This window comes from Trichosurus vulpecula, chromosome 8 (assembly GCF_011100635.1).
Source record: "Trichosurus vulpecula isolate mTriVul1 chromosome 8, mTriVul1.pri, whole genome shotgun sequence".
Taxonomy (NCBI): domain Eukaryota; kingdom Metazoa; phylum Chordata; class Mammalia; order Diprotodontia; family Phalangeridae; genus Trichosurus; species Trichosurus vulpecula.
Window position 1 is genome coordinate 217,857,977 of NC_050580.1, and position 23,121 is coordinate 217,881,097.

General features: G+C 36.8%; 1 long non-coding RNA gene across 1 annotated transcript in view; it reads left to right on the top strand.

Moving 5' to 3' along the window:
* LOC118830174 overlaps positions 1 to 10,971 on the top strand; it is a 42,672-nt gene extending 31,701 nt beyond the window's left edge. Inside the window, exons 3-4 of the long non-coding RNA XR_005009005.1 lie at positions 4,144 to 4,259; positions 4,462 to 10,971. This is a non-coding gene — a long non-coding RNA (uncharacterized LOC118830174). The remainder of the gene's footprint in view (positions 1 to 4,143; positions 4,260 to 4,461) is intronic.
* Positions 10,972 to 23,121: the final 12,150 nt, after the last annotated feature.

Below are 23,121 nucleotides of genomic sequence, written 5' to 3' on the forward strand. Positions count from 1 at the left end.
CAAAAGAACCTGGGCTTGCAGCATTTTTGTTGTTGGGCTTGTGTTGGTTTTTCACCCCCACAGCAGCTGCCAGTTGAATTGTTGAAACAAGAAGCCAGCAATTACTGGTTTTGTGTCAACTGAGAATGACCAGTGCTACTTATTTTGACATGAAAGGTATCAATCATTAGGCTAAAATTCTAAGTTCCCTGAAATTCATGCTAACTCCTAATCTAAAAAACATCATGGGTTTGCCCTTCCCTGTTATAACACAGAAAATTTGAAATGACTCACACACCTTCTTTGTGCCCTTTCTAATGGCTCATCAGAAATGATCTAAGTACTAAAAGACCCTACCAGTGGAGGAACAGAAAGAAAACCAGAGAATCCAGAAAAGAAAAGATGGATAGCAATATGCAGTGATCTTAAGATTTTTAGGGACATTATTATTCCATTTCCTTTCAATAAATTTCCTTAACTAGTGTTTAAGAAAGTCTCAGTTATGCTACAAATTAAATAGCTTGAACACAGGGATATTTTCTTCTCTGGGTTAACATATATGCAAATATATACAATAAAGAAAGATAATGCAATATATAAATGTATTCAAAGAAACAAAACACATTGCCAACACACACAATACATACAATACATTCAAAGAAAATGATTGTATCTTTTCAATCTGGCCTCATATTGACCTGACTGTTTATTGTATTGGGATGACTTCCATAAAAAGAAAATGCTTGTTTGCTGTTGAGACTGGCTACTTTGGGTCACTAGCACCACCCAGAGTTTAAACCGGGAACTTTTTTCAAACTACAACTCTTGAAAACCCTGAAAGCCTACAGAACAGAAAACCTGATTCTTTCCAGTCTTCCACACTGCAATGTTTCATATGAGAAAATAACTGTTTTTGTTTTCATTTTTTTACTCAAAGCCAAGATTAATGCTTAGAACATGGTAACAGCACTTGCATTTTCAATATTTGCTGCCCCTGTTGACTTTGTTCTAAACTTAAATAACTCTATTATTTTTTCTGTAATAACACAAGAGGCAGTGTTGTTTAGAGACTGGATCTGCAGTCAGAAACCTGGGTTCAAATCCCATTTTCATATTAATTATGTTTTGTTTGTAAGTCACTTAATCCTTGTGAGCCTCAGGCAGCCCTCTATCATTATGTGGTATAGCTGGGTTTTCAGTCACCATTTATTAAGCTATTCAGGTACCAGGCAATGTGTTATGTACTAGAATATAGTGAAAGGCAAAAAAAATATATACTTTCAAGAATCTCACATTCTAATTCTGGAGACGATATGCAAACAGCTATGTACATTCAGGATATATACAGCATAAAGAGAAAGTAATATGAAAGGGAAGACGCTATCAAAGGTAGGAATATGGAAGTGGGGGGAGGAAGGCCTCCTATGGAATCTGGGATTTGAATCTTTTTTAACTTAATTTTAATTTTATTTTTCTCAATTATATGTAAATAAAAATTTAACTTTCTTTTTTTTTTAAATTGAGTTTCAAAAATTGAATTGAATCTTGAAAAACCAGGAAAATTAGGAGGTAGATGTCAGGAGGGGAGCATTCTAGGTATAGGGAACATACAGTGCAAAGTCAAGGAGGCTGGAGTTAGAGTGTTGTGTGAGGAACAGTTTAGTGGGATCTTAGCATGTATGGATGAAGTGTGTGATTAAAAAGTATGTGCTGGTTCTTTGGGTGCTTTCTCTTTAAGATGATTTTTCATTTATACTGCATATATCTTGTGTGCACAGTCATTTTGTCTACTGTCTTGGTTACAGGGTGAACTCCTTGAGGGCAGGAACTATGTTTTGCTTTTCTTTGTATTCATAGTGCTTAGTAAATTCTTAACTAAATGCTTATTGACTGACTGGCAACGTGTCTATATATGGGTTTCCAAAAGTCTTAATGTAGTTTTGAGCTTCAGTAGCTTAAAACCACACTAAGATTTTTGGAACACCCTGGATATAATAGGTAGCTACTGTACTTTATTGATTGGGGGTGGGGGGGCTTGGCTTCACCACTTTCCTGCAGTAAAGAATATAATATTGATAATGTAGGACAACAAACATACTATTTATAATCTTGAAGACTGGGAGTGGGCAGGGTGGGGTGACTCCCAGCTTGTACTAGCTGTTGAAATGCCAGGACTCCTGGAATCTTTTTACTTTCCTCTTAGTATCGGTAAAGCTGAACCCACAATGTAATTACAGTTTTGCTCTTGAAAGACAGATATTTAATAAGATTCAATACTTATTATAGAACTATAGTAGAATTCTTAGTTCAATAATGAATATATATGTAGTATGTGCATATATGTGTGTGCACATGTGCATACACATATATACATGTGTGCGTATATACATAAACACATGTGTATGTATGTATATATATACACACATATCTATCTATATACCAAGCACATCAAATATGGATCATAAGTGAAATCCTTAGCCTAACAATATAGAAATATATGAATAACGAATTCTAGGTGATTAAAAATACAAATCCTTAACAGTACTCCTAAGAATAGAAAACATAGAGCTATTTCTATGAAGAGGATTATAGAGTCTGACAGTTGGTATCTGCCTTAAGCCCAAGGGGAATCCTAGCACATCTAGAAGGAGGAGGAAAGAGAGGAAGAGAAAGTAGAATGTGTGTGTGTGTGTGTGTGTGTGTGTGTGTGAGAGAGAGAGAGAGAGAGACAGAGAGAGAGAGAGAGAGAGAGAGAGAGAGAGAGAGACAGAGAGAGACAGAGAGAGAGAGAGATAGAGAGAGAGAGAGAGTGAGAGAGAAAGACAGAGACACACAGATGGAAACAGAGCCAGAGATAGAGAGACAGAGAAGGGGAAGAAAGAAACAGAAACTGACAGAGACAAAGGAAAATAGAGGAAGAGAAGGAGGAGGGGAGAGAGAGGAGAATAAGAGGAGCAGAACCATTAGGCTTCCTCAGTGGCCCATACACAGGAAAAAATAGTAGAGGTCAGGGACCCAAACTCCAGAATCCCTGACTACTACTTCTAATCAAACTATGTCCCATGCACAGTCACATTTGTCCCTTCTCAGATCCATCACTTTAGAGGTAATACAATGCATAGTCTCATGGAAGGCTCAGATTGGAAAGGGAACAGATTTAAGTTCCTCCCCAGGGTTCACAGCATTGAATCAAATGAGTCCTGTGCTATGTCTTTCTACAATAGGAAGCCTCCCCCCTCCATCCATTTCCATGGGAGAACAATGGACTGGCAGAAGGTGGGAGGGAGAGGGGCAGGCTCCACCAATTTTCTCATTGAAACTATAGAGTATCATTTATCAATTGTGACATTACAAAGGAATATTGGTGATAGGGACACTTTGTAATATTCTTTCTTTGTGGGTTGACCCTGTACATCATCATACTTACCACATTATCAAAAATGTAAGGAACTGAGGACACCTATAACAATCCATAAAGATACATTTTAATAATTTCAGTTGAAAAGGCCTGTATCTATCCTTTTTAGGATAGATGAAGATAAATGTTTTTTGGAGTAAACCATAAATTTAGAGTCAATTCCCATTACCTAATTCATCAGCACATAATAGACTCTAAATTTAGCTGTTAAACTTCTAAGACCATAAAATCACAGATTTTTTGGTCTAGAAGAGACCTTAGCTATCAAGGAATCCAGGCTGCTCATTTTATAGATGTAGAAACTGAGGCTCAGTTTCCATTAAAGTTACTTGACCATGGTGGAAGAGCCAATATTTGAACCTGCTTCCTTTGACTTCAAATCCCAGCCTTCTTTATAAAAAATGTTTAATTGATTGCTTGGCATTGGATTTTGTGAGTCATTTATGGATTGTGGGCATGACCTGTGGGATACAAAGTAAAGTGGCGAATGGGGGCTATATCAAAAATTAAATTCAGTCATTTCAACCCCCTCCATTAACTTTGAGACACAGTTAGATTATTTTTGCCCATATAACTCCATATGACCAGATAACTTGTCCCCTCTCACTGTGTGTAGCATTATGAAGATTTGATATTTATATTTTTATAACACAAAACTCCTTTTTCTAGACAGCAGAACTTTCACATATTATAGAATATTCTGTCGTTACACCTGATAACTTCTTTCTACTTCTTCATTTATGCAGCTCATCCAGTAAACGTATTACCATCTACATTAACGACGTCGAAAGTAGCCTACTTTAAGAGAAAATATGCAGAAGAAGAAGATTTACATCAAGATTACAATGGGTATTTTCCAAAAGTAAGTTATTTCCTGAATTTGCTGAGCAAATGCTCATCTGCTTGGTTGGTAGGGGCAGTTTCTTCACCGGGAGCTCCTTACACTGACTAAATCAGTGTTTCTTTTCTTTCAAAGCTATTTCTTATTTACCTTGTCCTCAGTAGGAAAACCTGAATGTTCCCTCTTCCAAGAAAAAGTTATATTGATTGTTTTGTCCTTGCAGCACCTGATATTACCAGAAGACCGGACCTGCATTCTAAAACTTTCACTAGAGAAGCTCAGGTTTCTTGAAGACCCTGAAACCTATCTTCGAAGGTCTGTGCTGATCAACAATTTGTTGAGGAAGATCCACCTGGAGGCGGAGAAAGAGAGTTATGAATACTTTAAGGAAGCTCCATGTTATAGGACTGCTTATTCTGATACAAGAAAACGGCTGAAGTTTATGGTACAAGAATGCTGCTCTCAGTCACTCTATTATGAAGAGCTGCATTCGTACCATATTGTGCCTTATTCTGCGGAGAATGCCATTTATGGAATGGGCTACACTAGCAGCCACTTGGAGCAAAATTCTCAGTTGCTTATTTATAAAATGAATTAAAGCAACTGTTAGGTTGATTTCCTATTTTTGTTTCTAAATGCCTGAACTGTTTCTAAATGAACAGGATGCACTGACTGCTCAGTGCATTTGGGATCAAAGCTGAGATGCACTTTGAACTGAATGGAAGAGTACTTTGATTAATATTTAGCAGTCTTTAATATTATCATATTGAATCAAAATTATGTCCATACATTCTAAAGTTTGTAGATCGAGTGCTTTTGGAAGCTGAGATCTATTTTAAGATATGGTTTCTACTTGTAAAGTTGTTCATGCAGATTTTTAGACATTTTCATCTATGTTTGTTATACCACCATGGGTGGAGAATAAAAAAATGAAAAAAGGAACATATTCACCTGACAGTGTAGTTTCAATGAGGATAATGGGTGGTTTGAATTTAGCATCCTCTGAAAGATGAGAAAGTGGGCAGGTACTTTCAGAAATGCTTTGTGTGTTTCTAAGCATTTGTGCCAAAGCATTTGCTTGGCACAATTCTCAGCCCCAAGAGCTAGAATTCAAAATGGGGCAGCAGATCCTGTAAATTCAAAATAAAACAGTTTTTTAGGGGGGAAAGAGACTTTAAATGGCTCCACTAAATTATGCTCAGTTTTACTCATCTCATGGCTTAGTAGCCTTTGTTGTCGAGCAGTAAAATTTAGTGAACCCTATGTCTGGGTCTTGTCACCAGTCACAGTTTGTGGTGGGTCACTATTGAATAGTGATAATTTTAATCTATTTAGTCATCTGTGTTGCAGGCTGTGGAGCTTGGGGAAGGGGTGGGTGGGCAAACTTTTTCACAAACTGGAAATTCGTTGTTTTTTTTTTCCTGTAGTTATCAAGGCTGGAATAAATCAACAGATACACTAAGGTATTCTTGCTTTACCCACTTCTAAGTGTGTTTTAGAGCACACAGTTTCAACTTTGCACTGGTCTTAGCATTACTCTCAAGCACTAATTGACACAGAATTTCAGAGTGCTATTGGCATAACAGTTTAGGTAATCATGTTTTGAAATGTGAAAGATGTTTATTTAATATATTAGATAGAGTTATTAAATTGCTTGAAGTATTTTATATCATTTGGGATTTGAGTGTGATGTCCATCTTCAGGATTTGGAGTTTTGTCTTACCAAGCATGTCATGTAAAAAGGTAATAAAGTAATCAAGCAGATTGGGAAAACTAGTTGCCAAAGGTATAACCAGAACAAACCAAAGACTAGTGTCAATTAGGCTGTGGCATTGGAAAGAAGAGTTGGAGATGAGGATTGCTTAGTAACGAAGAGCAACACTCCCGATGCTTCTGCAAACTTCATGTTTACTAATGTGTTTTTGGATCATTTTGGGACTCTACACAGAACAACAGAATGGTCAGATGGGTGACAGATTACAACCTTCAATGATCATACTCCATCACTGGTGAAAAGCTGATGGTTTGCTATTATATGATCCTGATGCTGAAAGCAAAGACTCTTCACTCAGAAAATGATTTTCTGTTTGAGAGATTTGTAGCTTCTGACTTGATTCATGTTGTTTGTAGCCTATTTTGAAGTATCACCATGTTGATCATGGGTGCATTTGGTATCAAGGATTTTAAAATCTTAATTAGAATGCACTGCAGCAGATTGCAGAAACATAATAGCGGACTTTGCCAGGTGTGTATTTAATGATCCTATCAAGCCCAGGATAAAAAGCATTACAGCAAAATGAAAAATCAGAATTGAGGTTAATGCCCATGCAATGTAAGTTGAATGGAAATTCCTAATAGAAAAACAAACCCTAAACATCTGAGAGCCAAATTTGTCTAGAAGTTCAAAAAACCTTAAAACCTGCCTTTTGCCTCCATGCCAAGAAGGTAACTCTCATTTCCCATAATAGCTCTTTTACCACTTAGAGTTCATAAAGCATAATAATATTAGTTACAAAAGGCTATGAATGTAAGAGCAGAAACAGAAAAAGGAATTTTCCCAGCTAGAATTAGTAGCGGGAAATTTTCAGATTTGCATTGGAAAAGGTAATACATTTGGCTTGTGGACAAAGCTACAGTAATTTGCCTTTGAGAGGAAACCTAATGATATTAGATAATGCATGCATCAAAGTATTTTTTAAAATCAGAATAAATGTGAATAATATACTTATCTTGAGAAAAATTAGCACGGAAAAGGTGAGGGGATTAGAGGAACTTTTTGTATCAAGTGTACATGAATGAATTGCTGGTGAAATCAGCTACTCTATGTGGCAGAGAAATAGGAAAATTTGTCTCAGTTGATCGCACATCATTTAAAGAGCTTGCTAATCTATAAGTGCATATGAAGAGGTGGTTGTTGTTCAGTTGTGTCCAACTCTTCATGACTTTCATGTGGGGTTTTCTTGGCAAAGATACTGGAATGGTTTACCATTTCCTTCTCCAGCTCATTTTACAGGTGAGGAAACTGAGGCAAACAAGGTTAAGTGACTTGCCCAGAGTCACACACCTAGTGTCTGGGGCTACATTGGAACTCAGATCTTTCTGACTCCAGGCAGGTGCTCTATTTACTGTGCCACTTGGCTGCCCCTATGAAGAGAAGTACCAATGCCTAAAAATGAACAATTCTTTGAAAATGTTAAAGTATTTTCTTAAAACTATAACAAATAAAAATTTAAAGGTTATTTAAGGTAGTAATCTATTTAGGGCATTTATACCTTTTCATAAAAATCATAATAATAGTTCATTAATAAGGAGCTTCCCATTAACTTGAACACCTGTTGAAATATATTAAAACTATGAAACCTCTATTCTTCTAAGAAAGAAAATTAAGAAAAATTAACCAGGGTAGCATTAACTACACTTCCTGTTCTCCCCTTTAACTGTCCCATTGTCTGATAGGATTGAGTAATACCTGTGGGTGTCGCTAGCAGACTAGAGACATGGTAAGAAAGTAGGTTAAAAAAAGGGAAGCAAGGAAAGACAAAAAGAGAAAAGTAAGGAAAAGTGAAATCAGGAGGGGGAGAAAGCTTAGAGAAAGAAAAGAAAGAGCGATTCCAGTGATTCTTTGACTGCCACCAACAGCTGGCATCTGAGCCTTTGGCTGTCCATTCCATCCGGACAAAGAACTCATTCATCTCCTTAGTTCGTTGCTTTGCATTCAACAAGCATGCTGGATTGTAGTTAGTCCATATTCAATTGAACAATTTATGTGCTAAATTTTAAAATCTTCCTCTGTCTAAATAGTATGTCAAGGGCATGGCTGAAGATGAAAAGATGTGATGAATAGGTGATTGATAGGCTGAGCAAAAGGCATCTGCATGGATGGGTCAGCCAAATACCTACACAGGGCCTCAAATCTCATCCTAGAGTTTTACAAAATGAGCCCCACTGCATGCAGACGTGAAGGATATTTTAAAGTTAAGTGGCTGTTAACTGGTAGCCTAGGCTTTTCCCACTGTTCAAATATGAGAATGCTTAATAGGTTTATGCCTCTGTGCCTCTGTAGGCTGTTCTGAAGGGAGAACCCCAGATGTTAATGAATCAAAAGCCAAGTACTGATGCTTTTCGAGATGGAGTTCATATTTTGCTATTAGGAACTAATCAGTATAGAAACCAGGATGTAGAAACCCTGGGGGCAAATCACGTTGTGTCCTTCTCCCCTCAACCTCCTTCACTGTTTTCCTCCTCATACAGGCAAAACCGGCATGAACAAATATAGCTGTAAAAGGGGCAAAAGTCACAAAAGAGTAACAGACTGAGAATTGTGTCAAAAAAGCAGTCAGGGTGAGTCTTACCCTATTTGTCTTGTTGAGGCATCAGGGCCATTGATGGCCAGAATATGAGTGTATTTATCACTTGCTGACAGTATGTTATACGAGCCTCAGGTATTTTTTCTTCATTTTTTAAAATACCAGCTCAAGGAGTCACTTTTTCCCCCTCCCCCATCTGCTCCCTGAATCACTGAATGCTCTCCATCACTGCAGCAGCGTGCATTTGGGAGAGTCCTCAATGCCTGGGGCCAGGATGGTCACTCTGATTTGGTGCACCTTAGGACAGAACAAGTAATTGTGAGAGGACAAAGGGGAAGCATTAGCCTTCTGCACCAGCTGAACTTTCTCTGGGAGGAGGGTTTTTAAGAGTAGGGCCAATTAGTATTCATTGCTGTAATCTGGTCATTCCTGGACTGATGTAGTGCTTATTGAAACAATAGTTCTCAGTCTTCTTTACAGAACCTTATAAAAATGTTAATTTCATTTTGGGACTTATAAGCTTACTTTCAATGCCATATGATGCTTTGCAGTTATATTCATTTTATTAAATATTTAAGAGAAAGTACTTTCATTTGAAAAAATAGAAACTTTTGATGAGCTTTCAGAAACTAGGATCCAATGCAAACAAGTGTTCTTAATTAACTGAACATTTATGGTGTACATAGTTATATATGTGTCAATTTAATAAATTCCCTTTTCAAACTTCATTGATAGATGTCAGGTATAGGATGAGTTTTGGTTGCTTGTTTCTTTTCCTTGAGGGCCCTTTCCCAACTGCAGCAGTCCATCTGGGGCTGAAAACTTTGGTCTGAGCTCTCATGTTAATATAATTCTCTTTCTGTGAGGATTGTCAATAGGTTGTACCTCTTAACCTAAAGAACTTTCCAACCAGAAATATACACAGCAGGACATCGTTTTCTTTTTAGACTTGAAAAAAACCTTTTTCTTTTCAACATGACTTTTTCTATTCCTTAAAAGAAGATAGTCAATTTAAACAGACAAGAAATTAGGGTAAAACATCAAATTAGGGTTACATAAAATGACATAATACTAATTTTCCAAATTAGCTGAAAATCCTCTCCTCTTTAAAGGATGATGTAAAGTTTTATGTGTTAGATGGGAAATGATGAAATTACATAAATAAATTACATGAAATTACCTAAAATTACATGTAATTTTAAGTTTATTTTTATCAAATATAAGAAAAGCGTATCTATATATATGTCATATATATGGAGTTCCCATTCTTAAAAGTTTAGGAAATGGTCATGTGGCCATTTATTTTCTTGTTTTCTTCCCCTGCCCCAAGGAACAGTCTCAGAACTAGGCGGTCCATCAGGTAAACATAGAGCCAGGTCCACAGTTAGCAAGAATTGGATACTTTCAGGCTTTGCTAGATCTGGGAAAGACATTAGACATTAAACTTAAATCTCTGACTTACTGTGATGGTTGCACACTGCAGTAAACCCATACGTGAAATGATGAGGAAAGAAACTTACTTGCCCCTTTTTGCAGTGAACTCTCTACAGTTTGTGGTCTTGTTATACATCTCTTGGGTCTACTCAGTTGTAAAGGCTTGCTCAAGCAGTGGGATGACGCATGTAAATGAGAAAGAGTCACATGCATTTTAAAATTTCTGCATGCCAAGTGATTTCTTGTCAGGGTATCTCTAGGTCATACATAGTTGGTATAGCTATTATGAAATATATCGTCATAAATTTGTCATAAACCACTAATGAAAGAACAAAAGCAGAACATTTACATCTATGGAAATGCACTCAAATGTCAAACAGATGGTGTTCTACAACATTTATTTGGAGAATATATACATCTGCTATATAATCAGAAATATGCTTTTTCACATTTTAAAATATCTTGGTTATGGTTAAAATTTTTATTGGATTGTTTTCTAAATGAAGAGATAGAAAAAGGTAAATGTATTTTAAAACATTTGACATGATATTAATAAAATTTTATTTCTGGTGAAATACAGGTGCCTTTATTAAATTCTAAACAAAGCCATGAAGCAAGGGAAGTAGGATTGTGAACATTTACTATTTCTCTTATGTCTCCTCGATTTCATTTTTCTTGCTTTAAGGGCACCTAGATGCAATGATTTGACATTTTATTTTCAACAAAGGAAAATTTGCTTAAGGCCTTGGATGGTCCTCTCAGGACTTTTGGAGGATTATCTTTTCCCAATGACCCTTGCAATGGTTTTCAGGTTGTATCTATCATCACCACATATGTCAAGACATGATGCCATAATAAGCTTCAGAATCAGAAACGGTTTTTTTTTTCCTGCCAGAAGAGCAGCATGAAGACAGTGTATCAAAACTGAACACAGGTTTTGAATGGGGTACAGTGGAAAGAATATAGAATTTAGAGTTAGAGGACCAAGTAAAATCTTGGCTCTGCCACTTCCTTCCTGTGTGACCCTGTGGATGTCAGTTCACCTCTCTGGGCCTTAGTTTCTTCATCAGTAAACCAAGGGCACTGGACTAGATGACCTCCAAGGTCCTTTTGAGCTCTAGATCTATGATCAAAGGACCATAGGCTCTAAGAATTCTATGGATCATAATAGCTTCTGATCCCAAGGTAAGCAAGTCATAGCCTTATTAGTTTAACTGGATCAGAAAAATTCAACAGTGCATGAAGCATACTCCTCTAGAGATAGTTACCTCATTATAGAATTAAAAAACTCGAAGTTGTGAGGGAATTAGTCAATTATCTTTAAAAATAGAATGGGTCATCAGCATCCAGCATACCAATGAAGGCAAAGGCTTCGACTAAGGAGAAAACTGTGTAGTTCTTACTTAAGTAGTTGTGGAACGACTGAACCATAGAAATAGTAGAAGGTGTCATATACATATCATTAAACCTTACACTACAGGGTTGAACTCTAATGGGAGAGGAGCCATGGCTTTTCTCCAAGCTAGCATGACAATCTCATATGTTGTATAAGTGCCTCATACAGTGTTTTGCTCATATTTGGTACTCAATAAATGTTGTTGACTGACAGTTTTGTTTCTTATAAATGCATTTTCCTCTTTGGACTGCTTGTTCTTCCTGTTTGGTGGTGTTGGGGTGGAGGGGTTCACTATATCAGATACTCTTTTAGCATGAGCATGCACTGCTCAGTTTTAGCCTTTACTACTTCCTTAAGGCCTGTGGAGGAGGAACCACTGACATACACTTTCAGAATACATTGAAGAGTTCTTCCATGAAAGTCCTCCTATGATGCTTTGTAACAGTATAGGAGTAACCCTGGAGTCTCAAAAATCACTCTAAGCAATGAGTGAAAATAAGAAAAGATGAATTCTCTATATTCCTTTCAGGAACCTTTAAATATGTCTACAAAACAGTCCCAAAATATTGGAAGAGAGAGAAGGGGAGGTATTGGTGCTTTCAGTTATTTGGTGGAATAGAAAGAGATCTAAAATGCCTTTTGTTCCATAGCCTTAAGGGCCTAGATATATTTTAGTTTTCTCAGTTCTCTTGGATAATGTTCTTAGGGAAAAATTCATGTGTGATAACCATTGAAATACTATGACAAACTTTCCACCTGCAAACACACAATTTGTAATATTATAAAATAAATTTTTAAAGAGGAAAATAAAAATGTATGAATGAGTAAATATTAAATCTAATGATTCTTGTAAATACCTATAGTCTTAATAATCTAAAGCAAATACCTAGAATCACTTATAGTCTTGAATGTGAAGGTTCTTCTCACAGCGAGCTTCCTGGAAGATTTATCTGGGTGCTGCTCTTTATACCTACTACTCTTTCTGATGATTCTAGTGGTATGGTTCTTTCTGCATCTCCCATTACTCCCAGCAAAGGTTGACAAACAGTGTTTTCATTCATGACTCCCTGTTACAATTCCTTTTGCTGTGCTTCATTGCTCTGAGAAGTTGTTGCTACTTGGAACTATTTTTGTTGCTACCAGAGGGGGATCCCCTCCATCCCTAACTCACACCAAAACAAAACACTTAAGACTTCTTGTTTGAAAGGAAATATGGTTCCTTGTACAATGTGTTTATCACAGGGCAAATATCACTAGATCTGGAGTCAGAAGACTTGGGTTTAAATCCCACTTCTAAAGATTACTACTTGTGTACCCTTGGACCAGTCATTTAATCCCAATGAGTCTCAGTTTCCTTATCTGTAAAATGAAAGTATTGGACAAGATGGCTCTGAGCTTCCTCAAGCTCTAGATCCATGAATCTGTGGTCCTATGATCTTATCATCTTATGATACTATAGCACTTTATCATTTATCATATCATTTCATATTAAATTTTACACACACACACACACACACACACACACATTGTTGAGAAGAGCTCCTGTTAGGAAGTTAGTTTTAGATATGATTACCACAAATCTTTATGTCCATTCTCCATCTGCCATGTAGAAAGAGTAGTTTCCACCTAAAGAATACTTCCTATTTATTCAAAGCACACCAATAATAACCTTCAAATAATTCTCTAAACATTTGGGTGGCATTATTAATTGCCCAAAACTCTCAACCATCTCTATCAATTACCAGCAGAGGTGGGAGATATGCACTAACTTCTCCTGGAAGGGCATTATTCTTTTAGAACTACTTAGTAGAAGAGTAGAAGGAGATGGAGTGGGCATGGAGATCCTAATTCCTATAATACTAGATATTCAGCTACATTTAAGGTGGTCAAGCAACTTTGATCATTTTTCCTGCATGCCGTTTTCAAGATTCCTACATTTACTACTTAATTGACTAGAGCTGGAACTGATTAATAAGCATAGCAAACCCTATCAGGGCAGCTCTTTCTAAAGGGAATACAGTGGTTTTAGATTGAGCAGTCCTGAGTCCCCTTTACCCTTTACCTCCTGCTTAGAGATAAAGTATGTGAGACTACTGACACATACATATACTGTAAGATGACTCTACTGAAATAATTCTAGCTAGGTGTGATGACTCTGTACCTCATAATTCATTAGTGTGATAAGCCCTGGGAGGGGGTGAGACACTAGGTTGCCTAAGGAGGGGTGAAGTGGTCCAGTTTAGAAATGGAAGAGGTCTGATACTCATCAGGCCTCTGCATTTCCAGCCTGGGTCTTTAAAAAATAAAAAAGAAAGATTTTCAAAAAAGGTTTATAGAGATCTCATTGTGGCATTGAGGTGACACTGAGTTGTTAAACACCATGTCAATTGCTTGTAGTCTCTGCATAAATTCTAGTATGGAACCAGTGATGGACCAATTTATCTAAGTAGAAGGGAATTGATATTTAACCATCAACAAGCCTAGACTACTAAAACTTTAACAAAAAGTATTAATGATGTATTAAATGAATTGTAGAAATGAGCCATTCTCCTATCTCTTTATGAGATGTGAATACTTTTTTTCTGACTGAGTTAAGAAGGTAAGAAACTACATACTTGGGGGCTTTAAATAGTTAATTCCTGGGGAGTTCCAGAAAGTTGTAAGCCATGAGCCAGAACAGGAGGAAATGGTTCCATCCCTCTGAGAGGGAACCACTCTTGGAGAGGAGGAAAGGATTTTTCTCTTTACTTTCTACATTCCCCACATTACTTTCAAGTGTACCTGTTCCATTGTTAGGAGATACTGCACCCAGAGACACCTGGTCTATGCAGACAGAGACACGGAGAGGCAGACACTTGAGGGAGGAAGCAGTTTTGAGAAATGGAACCACTGGCAGCAGAGAGGAGAACCCGATATTCAGCAGAAGCTGCATCCAAGAGTTGCTGTGTGAGGACTCATGAAGAGAGAAGGACTTTCAGGGCCTGAAACTAGGAGTTGTGAGTTGTCTTGTATATATCTTATATTTGGGCCTAACCTGTTACCATTATAAACGCAAGTTTGAGCCCACTTTTCTCATGGAAGTTGTATGTATTTGTAGGAGATGTGCCCTAGGTTGATGGGAGCAATGCTTTACAGCTTCTGATTTTACTATTCCATCTTAGTAAATGCCTTTGCTAAGAGTTAATGTTATCTATTGGCTTACTTAATGAGGAATACATAAGTAAGGGTTTTTGAGCTCTAAACACTATCTGGGGTCCCAATCCATGAGTGCTGCTATATATGTTTGCAAAAAATATCACCTAATGAACAGCCTTCTAATAATAAACCTTGGTAACTTAGGCAAATCAGCAACCAGTTCATAGAGGAAGCACCCACCCATTTGGCAGCAAGTCAAAGTGGATATAGCTTATTTAAAATTGTGATTCCTCATTCTTGAGACAAAAATGGAATTATTACTGTAATATGATGCTAGAGGATGATGGGGTGGAAGAACGATAGCAAAATAAAGATAATGAGGATGAAGGTCATGCCCTCAACAAGTTTACAATCTAGCAGGGATAAGATATGCAGATATAGCACAAATTAAAATATAAAGGCTCAAGAGGAGTATGAAATCCATATTGGATGAAGGAAATTTTTAGCTGAGAGGTATTAGAGAAGATTTCTTGGAGAATGTTAAGTTACAACTCTACATTTTTGCCTTTGGGGTGACACAAACTGTGCTCGTGGCAAGTGGCATAAAAATGAACTCTAAATCTGGGACACAGAACCATGTGGGTGGAGACCCACAGGCACTTTGGGGCTGGTTACCTCAGGAATTGGGAAAATATATCAAAAACTTAGGAGCTCACCTGGAATGTGAGGGACACTGAAACAGACCATCTGGTAGCTTTCTATTTTAACTAATTATTCTCATTAACTAGGTGCTAAAGAAGTGACGTTTCTTTTGCTGAAAGACTTCAAATACTTTTAGCATCTTATAAATTCAGTGCCATGTGTCAAAACCTCAAGCATCTTGCTCTAGTCATCACTCTGGCAGAGTGGTATTTAAGTTGGGCCTTGGATATAAGACATAGTCAAGACCATAGTAAGATTTTAATGAACTTAAAATATGTGGTCTCATTAATTCTAAAATTCCACCAATACCCTAGGTAACTCCCTGAGACAAGGTTTCCTGCATTGGTGGAGGGAGCTCCTTCTTTGGGGGATTATTGCTAGTTCTACAAGAATTAAATAAGCATTGAGTCTCCCCCTCCCACAAAATAAATGATTATTCTCAGTGAAGATGGCAAAGACTAAAGGTTTGTATGTGTTACTTATTGATAAAATAGGAGCTATTCTATTGTTAAGCAAAATTTACTTTCTCTTCCACCTTGCAGTGGAATATAATTTTCATTTTTCTTATTCTATAAAACATATTCAGACTAAACTCCCATTAATGTCAAATTTTCCCACCCCTAAATATCTGCAGTTAATACTAAATAAGTAATAGACCTAAATAACTTGACCAACTTTAGCTTTTTCTATTTCCCAAGCAAGATTATTATAAAAACACATTTTTCTCTAGATCAGAGAAATAAAATCAGCATACCCTCTTTGAATTGTGATCAATTTGGGGGAAGAAAAAATAGTTGGAGTAGATCGTCTCTGAGATCCTCTTCAGCTTAAAAATTCTCTGAGTCTACTAAATTTAGACTAGTTTATCTGATGTATGTTTTGCATGGAATATGGTATTTTGAGACATAGAATGCACCCTGGACACATGCATTTGTGTTGTGGGAAAACAAGATCATGAGAATGCTACAATCTGGACAGTTTATACAAATGTTCCAGAACCTTCAATATTTATCTCCATATTTAGAAGTGATGGGACTTTGGGCAAGAATCCAATACTTAGACAGTGTTGCTATTTTGCCTTCGCTTTTGAATTTGATCCCAGGGTGTATGTGATTGCGTTTCAAACAGATGGCTGCAAGGATTATTATTTTCATTGGGGGTATTGCACAATTAATTAATTTTTGTCTCTTTGGTTTTACTCAGAGATTTTATTTTTATTGTATTACTTACCAGCTTCTTTGTGTTATTAAATGTCATCCCTTCAACTTTAAACAGGAGTCTAGTGCTGGCCTAGAATGTATACTGGTATCATCACGTGTATAAGATATCATCACTGAAGTACATTTATACCATCTAGTAATAACATGATTCTTCAAAGCTGAACCAGCCTTTGACTCTCCAGACTATTTTTCTACTTCCATTGACATTGCCTTCTCATGCCAGCAACGTCTCTACTACTATAGTCTCCTCTTCCAATTGGTGAGTTCCTCCCTGGAACTTCATTTGAGGAGACATCCTTGGCTGCCATGCTTATATCAAACTTAGAACACCTATGAATATGTGGATTACTTATCCATAATGAAGTGGTTTCCAACCCTAATTTTCAAGTCTCTTTTAATTGTTGTCTTCTCCAAGTAGAATGTAAGTTCTTTGAAGGCAGAGACATTTTTAAAATTTTTCCTTGCATTTGCATTCCCAGAGATTAACACTCTTTCTGTCTCAGTTTTAAAGCTTAAAACCACACTAAGACTTTTAGAGCAGCCTTTTTTAAACTTGGTCCAATCTGGGAGCTTTAGGACTATGATGTTTTTGTCAAGATTCATAGTTCTATAGTGTTTGATAGAGAAAACAGTTTGTTAAAATTGTTTTTGCAAATATTTTCTGTTTTTTCCCCTGAAAAAATAAAAATTAAAAAAATCTCTGTCCTTTACATGAAAGGGAAGGATGAAAAAGATCAGCCTTGGCTATTTGCAAGTACCAGGTTGTCACATTGTTTGCCTGCTTTAATGTTTATTATTTTTTTACCTAAATCATATAAACATCAATTTCTAGATTGGAATGGGTATAGGAGAGGAGAGTGTACATATGTGGCAACAAAGTGGATGGCAAGTAGAAGGCCAGGGCAAAAGTTTGATTGACTCTGGGGTCTGAGACTATATAAAGTGGGCCATATGTGTTGGCACTGGCTGATTATCTGACTGGCACTGACTATCTCAATAAGAGATAGACTATAGACAGAAAAGGAGAAGTAAAGATGGCAGATGATGGGAGTTATCAAGGACTGGGGATCAGCATGGCGGAAATAGGAAGGTCAAGAAGTCTAGGCATTGAGATCCCAGGTAAAACCTATCATTTAAATGACTAATTATAATATCAGGACTGAAGGGAAGGAAGTGAAGTCAGAATAAAGGTGATTGACTCAGAAAACAAGGAGAGGTTGAGATCATGATGAGAGCTAGCAACAAATTTAGGAGGAATTACCTTTAAGCTCTAAAGATTCTGTGATTCTAAATATGAAGTCTTTAAAGTCTATTTTTCATTAGGTTTCAAATAAACAATTTTGATGTTTCACTAACTTGCACACGTGAGGGTTATACTCCCCCCACCTTAAGAACTTTATTTGCGTGGATTAAAAATTGGACAAATCATTGGTGACCATGCTACATTCTTACAAATGAATGTAATTGACCATCTGTTCCTTGAGGGTGTTTGAAAACACTCATGTCTGGATCTGGGCTGTTGTAGAGGCTCAGTCTCAGTCTCAGCACCATTGTGTTGAATACTTTCCATTGCCTAAGCCATTCCCTGGGGTAACAGTGAGTGAAAAAATACTGAATAAGACATTAGCAAAGAAGTAAAAAAACATACTAAAAACACCATTCATTGTGACAAGGTTGGATTTATACCAGGAGGGGAGAGTTGGTTCAATATGAAGAAAATTATAAACATAATAGGCTATATTAGTAGAAAAACAATATTATGTGGTTTTTAATAGATGCAGAAAAATTTTATAACAAAATATAACACCAGTTTCCATTAAAAGTATCCAAAAGCATAGGAATCAATGAGCCATTCTTTAGTATGGTAAAACAGTATCTTTCTAAAACTAAGAACCAGCATTATATATAATAGAAAAATGTTGGAGGCTATTGTAATGAGAGTAAGGGGGAGAGGGGTAAAATAAGGATTACTTAATATACTCCAAGAAATTCTAGTTATTGCAAAAAATCTGAAAAATGAAAGAAACCGAAGGAATAAGCATGGGAAAAGTGGAAACAAAAGTATTGCTTATTTTAACGATACGATCATCTAACAATTAGTATTGCTTATTTTAACGATATGATCATCTAATAATTAGAAATTTAATTAAGATTAATTGAAATAATTTGAGCAAAATGGTAACCACAAAATCATCAATTTTAAAAATTACCTGCAATACTTAGCAGTAAGAGATATAAAGAGAAATTCTACTCAAAATAACCAAAGGACATATAAAACAGCTGAGAGGCTCATTGTTAGCACATAGAGAGGGAGCAGATGATTACAACTACAAAAACCTTTTCACAGAAATAAAGATTTGACTGGTGATATTAATTACTCATGGTTAGTCATGTTGATACAACACAGATCACATGATTACCTAAGTTAATTTACAGATTCAGTACCATATCAATCAAACTAACAAATGGTTACTAGATAGAATTAGAAATTCTTCTGGAAGGTCAAAAGGTCAAGAATCGGGGGGGGGGGGGGGGGGGGGAGGGAATATTATAAAAAAATTGAGGAGGGGCCCTAACAGTCACTGGTCTCAAAATATAGTACAAAGTAATACTCATTAAATTTCTTTGTTATTGGTTAAACATCTCTATTATCTACTATCTTGATCCTGATCTCCATCTGGTTATAGATACATAGATACATTAATCAGTGGGACAGATTAGGAAATCAAGATCCCAAAGCAAATGAATTTAGTAGCACCAGTTCAATCAAAAGATCCTAATTAGAGGGTAAGGACTAATCATTAAAAAAAACTGATGGGAAAACTATAAAACACTCTAACAGGGGTGGGGAACTTGTGGCCTCGAGGCTCCCCAACCCTGGTAGCAGAAACCTTACCTACCAGGTCAAATCTACCAGCAACAATAGTATTTACTTCAATAAACTTCAAACTGATACATGATCTAGATATTAAAGTAATAATAAGCAAATTGCAGGATCAGTGAAGGAAATGCATTTCACAGCTATAGATAGGGGAAGAATTCTTGAATAAACAAAGAATAGAGAGGATCGTAAGAGATAAAATGAGCAATTTAGATGACTTAAAATTGAAAAGTTTCTGCACACACAAAATTAGTACAATTAGGATTAGAAGGAAATCAGTTAATTGAGGAAGTCTTTGAAGAAATTTTTTTTGAAAAAGTTCTGATATCCAAGATATATAAGGAACTTGTACAGATATGTAAGAAAAAGAGCCAATTCCCATGAGATAAATGATCAAGGGATATGAACAAGGAGTTTGCAAGGGAAGAAGTGAAAGACATAAAAAATATATTTTTTAAAAAGCACTGCAAATCACTTAAGAGAAATTCTAATTAAAACACCACTAACACATCACTTACTGCCTATCAGATTGTCGAAGATGACAAAACAAGAAAATAACAATTGTTAGAAGAGACTTGGGAGTTCAAGTATATTAATACATTTATTGATGGTGCTCTAAATTGGTCTAGCCATTCTGAAGAAGCAACTATACTCCCAAAGTTGTGCATATCCTTTGACTTAGCAATACTATTGCTAGATATATTCCTCAAAGTGACCAAAGAAAGTGGTTAAATCCATGTTGTACACAAATATTTGTAACAATTTCTTTTTGGTAACAAAGAAATAGAAACTAAAGGGGTGACCATCAAATTGGGAATGACTGAACACATTATCTTATACTCATGTATTGTAACTTTTTTGTACTATAACAAAGGAAAAAAGGGAGGGATCTATAAAAACCAAGGAAGAATTGTATGAACTAATACAGAGTGAAGAGAGCAGGACCAAGACAACAATTTGTGCAATGATTACAAAATTGTAAAGGAAAACAACTTTTGAAAGACTTAAGAACTTTGATCAAAGGAATGACCATTCATGACTCCAAAAGGCCAGTGATGATGAGGCATTCTACCTACTTTCTGACAGAGAAATGACAGGCTCATGATATAGAATGGTACATACATTTCTGGGCATGGCTTGTGTATGGATTCATTTTCTTTGACTAAGTTTATTTGTTATTAGGGAGAGGATTTTTGGGTGCAGGTGATGAATAGGAGAGGGGACAGTCCAATGAAACGGCTCAGCCATTTGTCTTGTCCTGAAAGTAGCTCCAATTAAAAGGGCAGTGAAGCCGCAAGGTGGCTTGAGCAGAGAAAACAGCTACTACAGCAAATGCTTTCCTCAGGTATAGATCCAGTAGCATTTGGCAGGGAGAGATTGATAGTAACACTGAAAAGTGGCAGCCTTATACTGTGTGTTTGTCCCTCATAACAATCTCCAGGGAACAAGGCATCCTATCATTATCCACACTGAGGAAGTATAATCAGATTAAGACCCTTCCCCCTTCTGGAGGTGAGAAGATTATAGATGGAAATTGCTAGAATGATGGATGAATTCTTAACTATAATCACTTAGCTCCAAAAAGATTTATGCTAACAACCTCTGTGCATTTCTGTCTCTAGCTTACTTATGATTGGTGTACTCAGTCAGCTGGGGTCTACTTTGGCTAGATTATGCATTTATAAAGGGTTACCCTTTCACTAGCTCCTTGCAGTCTCTTCAGCATAAAATAGAAGAAGCTCCAGTTTCCAGGTGACCCTCAGGTCTACTGACCAGACCTATAATAGCTCCTGCAGGGTGGGCAGCCTGTAGCCTCGAGGCCACATGTGGCCTAGAAATCCTTGGGTGTGGCCTTTTGACTGAGTTCACATTTGACAGAACAAATCTTTTTATTAAGGGGATTTGTTTTATGAAGTTTGGATTCAGTCAAAGGGCCACGGTTGAGGACCTAGAGGGCCACATGTGGCTTTGAGGCTGCAGGTTCCCCATCCCTGTATCTAGACCTTACATGTGCTGTGATGTGACACCAGTTCAGAACAAAGGAGACTCAAGTGACTATCACAAGGCTTCATTGAATCCTGTGTTTTAATATCAATAAATCATAACTGAGTGTGATAACTTTGATTTGGAGTATGGATTTATTAAATCCAAGAAAATTAACTACAAGCACACTTTTGGACTGATCTAACATCTTAATCAATGTCAGAATCAATAAATATTACTTTCTAAGTGTCTACACTTCACCATCATCTGTGTTCTAGGAAGCCACAAGCCTTGGGCATACATGATGTTGTAAAAACCAGAATTTGAACACTGGGTAGATCAACCAATTTCAAAGGTCCTCCTGCAGACAACAAACTTTTTTCAATATGATTTTATTTGTTCAATTAAATATTTCCCAATTACATGTAATTTTTTAACAATCATTTAAAAAAATTGAGTTCAAATTTTCCCTCTCCCTCCTGCCCCTTCCCCATCCCTTGAGCAGGCAAGCAATATGATATCAATTGTACATGCGATATCATGCAAAACATTTCTATCTTAGCCATGTTGCAAAAGGAAGCATACATGCAGAAGAAAAATCAAGTTAAAAAATCTGCTTCAATCTGCTCTCAGACTTTATCAACTCTCTCTCAATGTTCCTTACGGATTGTCTTGATCAGAGTAGCTGCCTTTCACAGTTAATCATCGTTACAATGTTGCCCTTACTGGGTACAGTGTTCTCCTGGTCCTGCTCATTTCACTTTGCATCGGTTCATATAGATCTTCCCAGGTTTTTCTGAAATCATCCTGCTCATCATTTCTTATAGTACAATAGTTCTCCATTACAACCATATACCACAACTTGTTCAGCCTTTCCTCAATTGATCAGCATTCCTTCAACGTCCAGTTCTTTGCCACTACAAAACACCTGCTATAAATATTTTTGTAGAATAGGTCCTTTTCCCCTTTCTTTGATCTCTTTGAGATATAGACCTGGTAGTAGACCATAAACTTTTAAAAACACTGTAAACCTTACCTACCAGGTCAAATCTACCAACAATGAGTACAAGAAGCCCTTCTGTGTGTGCTTCAAGCTGGTAGGATCTTTGTGTCTGAAGGAGGGCCTGCCTGAGATAGAATTCTGTACTTTCATTTGCCTCTGTGTGATCCCCCTGTTAAACTTCCACCTCTGTCATGGGACTCTACTGACAGAACAAATGGATAGATTCAAAACCCTGATTATGGTCACCCAGGACTTTTTATCTGTTGGCACGTTCAGTCTAGCAAGGTAAACAGACTATACCATAGGGAAACCAGTGGGATGGTTGAAATTCTCTCGTGCCCCTTGGGAGTGGTCTTTGGATTGTATTGTGGATGTACTCCTACCCCAGGAGTATCGTGTTATTCTAGAGTTGATAGATATGACCAAGAAGGATTATTTCCTTGATACTAAAACTTGTTAACACTGAGGATAACTACCTGTTCCTGAACTAAACTTTTAGTTTCTATGATCTCCCTTCTTATATCACGTAGGACTAAGATCTTCAGTTTATTTTCCACTTCTGTGTTATACAACTCACGATCCTCCAGGAAAAGATCTGCTTATCTTGGATACATCACTCTCAGTCTGAGAGGAAGGAAGATCATATAGGTTAGATGCTTAAACGGTATCTCAGGTGTTATACTTCCTATTGTCAGTTAATCTTACTGCCCAATGCAGAATTCTCTTAAGAGAATTCAGCTTACTCTTCCACACAAAGAATAAGCTTTCACCAAAATCATATCTTCTATGCACAATTTTTCCTGTACTCAACACATGTACCAC